Here is a 6690-nt window from a genome sequence, read left to right as displayed (position 1 = left end):
TTAACTCTAGCGATGTATTGGATCTGAGAAAACGAATTGGCACAGGAGATCCCTAGTTTAAACAATTGGCTTTCACCTGTGCCAACCCAAACACCCAAATCCCAAGCCGTCGAACCTTTAACAGAAACTAAACGTATCCACTTTTTATTTAAAATATAACCTTTCACAACAGCAAAAACTCGCAGTAATGAGCAAATTCATTCTTGTAATTCTTCCAAATTCAAACTTATCAGTAAACCGCAGACTACGGAACAACGCATTCAAAGCTATTCAGCCTTGCCAATGAGATTATTTTGTTTCTTTCCTTGGCAAAAAGGATCGTAATTAAATCTAGAATAAAATTTGCAACCAGTATATGGTGAACATTGAATATTTATAAACAAATGAGGGCCAAAAATGCTGCGAAAAACTTAAATAAAAATGTTCTAAAAATCGACTAAAAAACACAATGCTTTTAGAATACAAACACTTTTGGACGGAGAAACTTAAATAATTTCAAAATAATACAGGTTGTGACAATAGACACCCCCCCCTTAAAAACAAGGAGATAATGAAATTGACCGAAGAATGGCAATTGGCGTAAAAACTTGTAAAAGCTGTTGAATAAAACAGGAGACATATAAATATAGGCTTAGAAAAGACCTATTAAACTGAAAAAGCTGACAAAGATTTGAAAAAAACCGCTTAGGCTTCACTGAAGTAAATAAAAAAAAGTAAATAAAAAAAAAAGTACAAGTTGAAAAAATAGCCAGACGGAAATGAAGTAAAAGAAATTGGGTGACAAATTAACACAAGCTGAAGTCGAAATTTAAGGCAAGCCAACTAAAAAGTTGGGAAGTTAAAGCGAAAACAGTTATGTTCGCTTATATGTCTTAAAAAAAAAAAAAAAAAAAAAAAAAAAAAAAAAAAAAAAAACTGCCGTACGTAAAAAAAAAATATGGAGATAAGGATATATTCCTTGGAAAAGAACCACCTTTTTAATAAAGGGAAGAGCCTATAGGAAGATTTTAGCTACAAATAAAAAGTGTAGATATACATAATATATTGTTGTGTCTCGTGTTCTTAATAAACCTATTAGATTGAACAGAATCACAAGGAAAACTGCTGTTGAACCTAACAGACGCTTGTTATGGTGATCAAGCACCAAATAGACATTACTGAGGTGAGGGCACAACAAGAAGGTAAAAAGTCAGAAAATTCCATCTCAAGCTTTTTCAAGCTGATTTTCAAGCTACAAATTTAGCTATAGTTTAATATAATTTTGAAAAAAAAGATATATTTTATTTTATAAAAGAATAAAACTTGAATATGTGAATTACTACTGATAAACCTAGATTTGAGCAAAAAAAACTTGTCTCAGGTTTTTGACAACCATTGAGCACACGTAACTACTTTATTGAGCAAACGTAGCGCTTAGCGCATAGACGTAGTGTAATATTTTTGCGCATCATAGCGCATAGAACTGTAATTATATTTGCAAACTCGTGTTACTAAGAAATGAACAATAAATCGCTCCCCGGAAAAAAAGACTTACCTAGCCGGAAGTGGAAAGAACAACTTATTATAAAGGCTTATTAGCCTGAACTTGGGGATATTTCATAACTGCTTTATTGATTATGGGATTGATTATATATGTTTTTAAATATTGGTATTATAGGAAACATCAAACCCCAGAGGGAAGGATGTAAGAACCCCTGTCTGCACGAAACCATAATCTCTCGCAAAGAAATTAATGAATTTAAAAAAAAAAAAAGAACTTTATCTGCAACCGCAGACAACGGTTGGCACTACGAGTGCATAAATATGAAAATAAAAGAGTACTATAGATAGTGAAGCGAGTTCTTTGCTATGACAGTAGTAATACTTTTGATTGTAATTAAATTGGTATTTTGAGCGTTTTGTTAATTGAAAAAAGAGTTATAAAACATTTTAGTGTTCCTTTTTGAGAAATTTACTTTGAAAAAAATGCTTTGTGTATATTTAAATTACTATATAGTGTTTTAAAATAACTTTTAAAACTTTAACCAAATGTATTTATTGATAAATGTTGTATTTAATTTTTGTTACTTAGCAATCCTTGTGTAAGTATATTACACAATTCTTGTGTATATACTATGTTTTTAATTTACTTTAAATTTTAACTAGTGATGTAATGTTATATGTGAATGTTTGACCTCGAGTCAAAGTATTAATAATTTTTTTATTGTAGAATAATCAGTTTAATATTTAAGTTTGAAAGAATAATCCAACAAGGAACATAATTTTTCAATTTCAGCGGGATATTATTTTTGGAGTGATTAAAAAAAAGGTGGAGAAAGTAATTAAAGGAATTAACTTTCGAATGCTGAGTGTTTCATTCTACTATGTATGTAAAAATATATGCTTTATATGTATACTAATGTGGATATTTATTTTAGATACAGCCTTAGCTAATTTTTTTTTTGGAAATCAAATTTTTCATAACATCCTTTTGGACCCATTTCTCAATCATTTCTTTGACGCATTTTTGGAAAGTAGCAAATTTCAAAGCCAGTTCAATGATATCCTAATACCATCAGAAACCAAACCATACTTGATCAACTGATATTTGGAAACTACAGAACTACAAAATCATCGAAAGTGAGATAAAAACAGAACTTAGTTTAGGCCTAGAATATGTGCTACATAGCCAAATGGCTTATGTATGGAAATATGTGAAAATGCTTTGTGCTGAAAAAAATATATGTGAAAATTTATTTTTTTAATCAATAATGTTATATGTGATTTACCCAAGGCATTTCTAAAACAAAAAAAAAAAAATATACGGTATATCAACCACATCACACATATAAATTAAATTATTAATGGGAATTAAATTTAAACTAAAACAAATTCATAAAACTATTCTAATGTAAATCTAAATTAAGCAAAATCACAAATATTATTTACAAACCGCTGGCGGTCAAGTAAAACATACAAAGCTCATCAAGAGTATAAAAGAGTTATTCTTAGCGATATGTACATAGAAAAAGAGAAACAATTATGAATTTCAAATTGAAATTATCTGACGAAAAAAAAAAGAATATTACCTAGACTTGACCGGAAACATAACCCTAAGGAGACCCATTGAGGGTCGTTACACTTAATGACCAAAAGATAGCAGCATAATGGCTGTAAACGAAACTAAGTTTTTTTAAAAGTAAAATATGGAGAATTGGGACAATTCTTCTTTAAATGGGGAGTATTGTGGTAAAGCTTCCTAATGTTAGTTAATTATTAATTTAGTAAAAATATATATGACGCAAATATGAAGTTTGAAAATACCACTTTTTTATTAAGATAAGAAACATATCCTGCTAAGCTCTGTTTAACGGGAAATTAAGAAATTACCACTTCCTAGCATTTACGTGGGAAAGTGTGGTTGATAAAAAATGTATAAAAGATACATTTTATCGGAAGTAAAAATCTCTTACAAAATATATACCGGATGACCTGTGGTCCGTTGTTTTAGCAATACTTTGGGACCTTGCTTTATAATCGTAAGTGTCTAATTTATATTTAATTGTTGTGTTATTGAGACTTGTGGGCTACTTGGGACAGCCAGTCCCAGTAGCCAGAATATATCCAATTTTATTATCTGATAAATGAATAAAAGTATTGTATTTTAGACGAACTCTCTACGATCTAGTTTTAGCCTCTCGAACATACTCAGTCGGTACGCCTCATTAGTTCGGTCATAGCCTAAGGCACGCTACCAAAGTTCAATTACCTTAGGGCCAGAGTTTATCTCCCCTATAAAAGGAGAATAAAGGCATCTAAGACTACAACCCCCAAATACCACAAATAACACTTCATAACAGTACAATAATTGAAATTATTATACAGTAAACTAATGGATGGAGAATCGTATGAATGAAAAAAAAGTTTTTAGGAAAAAGGTAGATAAAACGTACTAGGAGAGAAAAAATTATGTATGTGAGGAATTATAAAAGTGGAAAGCTATGGAACGTCGAGTAGGAGGTAAGATAGATAGGTAGTAAAGTGAAGGAACAATAGAGAAATAGGGACAAATTCGATTACAAATAAGCAAAGAGTCTTAGATAAAAAAAAATGTCGTATCAAGTGTGACATTGGACTACATACAGAGGACATGGGCACAATAATAAATGACAAGTGCCCAAACAGGATTTAATATCCTAGCAAGGCGCTTGTCCTGGTAAATCATCTTTTTAATTTAAATGCACAAATAAATCCATAGATGAAAAGTAGAGGCAAAAGAAAAGATGTTCAAAATATTAGCAATCAAAAATGCCAGCATAATTATGCTACCAGTAAAACAAATATACAAATTACTTATAATAAAAATACATCAAATACATCCCATTTTTCAAAATTTATTCTCAACAGCATTTACATAACTTAAAATTTAAGAGTTATTTTGGTCACGGACAATTTTGTTGTGAAAATAATACTTTGTAACAGCCACTTTCGCATGAATAAACAAACCATTTAAAGACAAAGTGAACAAGCCTACAACCATAATATTCATCTGATAGGGAAAGCATTGAGAAAATTGTTGGTCTTTTACTTATGTTATTGAATACAAAAAACATTTAAGTAAATTTTAAAATGAACTTAGCCAAAATGGCTTCTAATAAGAAAATTTAGTAAGTAATATATAAAAACATGCGTAAACTATATTTTTATTTTATTATACTTGTTTATTTACAAATATAAGATTATATAAGATTATATAAGATTATATATATATATATATATATATATATATATATATATATATATATATATATATATATATATATATATATATATATATATATATATATATATATATATATATATATATATATATATATATATATATATATATATATATATATATATATATATATATATATATATATATATATATATATATATATATATATGATAGTATAGTATATATGCAAATATAGTAGTATATATGTATATATATATATATATATATATATATATGTATATATATATATGTATATATATATATATATATATATATATATATATATATATATATATATATATATATATATATATATATATATATATATATATATATATATATATATACAAACTATTTATAAAATGTATAACATACAGCTATTTTTACATTAGTTTTCATTGTTGAACAATATAATTGGGAATACACAGAATGCCTCGGTTTTAAAACCTCAAAAACTACGAAAGTGGACTTGGTCACATTGACATCTGAAATACTTCCATATTTCTGGGAATAAACACACAAAAGTCTTTGCACACACTTCTACTCGTCAGATGCTGTATAATTAGAATATTCCTTTTTGAGCTGCCACATATTTTTATGTGGTGCCTTTGTATTATAGACACAGTACTCATTCAAGATCTCTTTCAAATATGTTACTGGTTGATTTGTCAGTTTCACCAAATCTCTTAGATTATAATACTGATGCTGTCCAAAGGCCTTAAATAATTTGTCTGTAATCACATTCTTGTCATCACGCTGTTTCTTTCCTTCAGCTTTCTTTCTCTGTTCATATTCAATAAGCTCTTTATGAGAAGCCACTGGCTTTGGATTAACAATTGCCCTCTCCAATGGCTGAGTCATACGCGCTGGTTTAGCAGCTTCAAATATAGCATTTTTTTTCAGTGTCATATACTCAACAGACGTAGCAGCTTGACATTCTAAACGTTGCATCACTTTCCCAGCCATACATATTTTAACACCATCAGACAGGAAATCCTCTTTTTTATCCTGCCGATATTCGTAAAAATCACCAAGTGACTGATTCTGAATAGGAGTAATAAGCATCTTATAGTCTTTTGGTATCAAATCACTTTCTAGTCTCATTGCTTCTTCTGTGAGAGATAGAGAAACCGATGGTTTCTGACCAGGAGTTTTAGCAATCTTTAAAGTTGCAACAGGCATGTCCGATTTTGACTTCTCCCATTTGCTTGAAATATACTTTGGGACTTTCAAAAGCCATACACTGTTTCTAGAGTTCGACGTATCGAGTTCAAGCTCACTGCTGTTAGGAGCTTTCTTAGAGTCTGACCTATTCCTAAAAAAAATAAGATACAATACTTAATTACACATGTAAAAATATAAATAATTAAAAAGATACATAAACGCACAGTTAGACCTTCTGTAGTAGGGAGGGATAACTTTGGTTATGATGCTTCTTAAAAAAAAAAAAAAAAAAAAAAAACAAATTGGAAAAAATACCAGGATGTTGTCCCTAAAACCTCAATTATCGATATTTTCAATTATACCCCACACCCCCAGATAAAATATTTGAAAAATAGTCAGTCATTATCATGACGCTCTTATAAAAAACATCATCGAAGCCAAATTATTTGTTTTTATTATTGGAGCCTAATTATCTCACAAACTATTGGCTGTTAGGGCTATAATCATTGACAAGCTTTCTAGGGTTGTAATGAGACAAAGGTTGAGATGACTGGGACACGTTTTGCGGATGATAGATTACCACAGATTGTCCTTGTCAGTCAGCCATCAAAATAGGGCCAAAGAAGAAACAGGTCATTCCCAAAGGGGTAGGATGAAGTCTTAGGGATAGACTTATGGGAATGGGTAATTCCTGGGAGGGTGTAAAGAGGAAGACTTTGAAGAAATTGGAATGGAGGAGGAGCCTACATAGCTGAGTTGGTCTCAAG

General features: G+C 29.7%; 1 pseudogene; it reads right to left on the bottom strand.

Annotated features, from left to right (window-relative positions):
- Positions 1 to 5145: 5145 nt before the first annotated feature.
- Positions 5146 to 6690, bottom strand: part of LOC148954674 (general transcription factor IIF subunit 2 pseudogene) — a 38633-nt pseudogene continuing 37088 nt past the window's right edge.

The sequence above is a fragment of the Artemia sp. Qi Xiang Cuo genome, chromosome 3 (genome assembly GCF_049724085.1).
Source record: "Artemia sp. Qi Xiang Cuo chromosome 3, ASM4972408v1, whole genome shotgun sequence".
Lineage (NCBI taxonomy): Eukaryota > Metazoa > Arthropoda > Branchiopoda > Anostraca > Artemiidae > Artemia > Artemia sp. Qi Xiang Cuo.
Note: the sequence above shows the minus strand (reverse complement) of the source record. Positions and strands in the feature narration are given on the sequence as shown.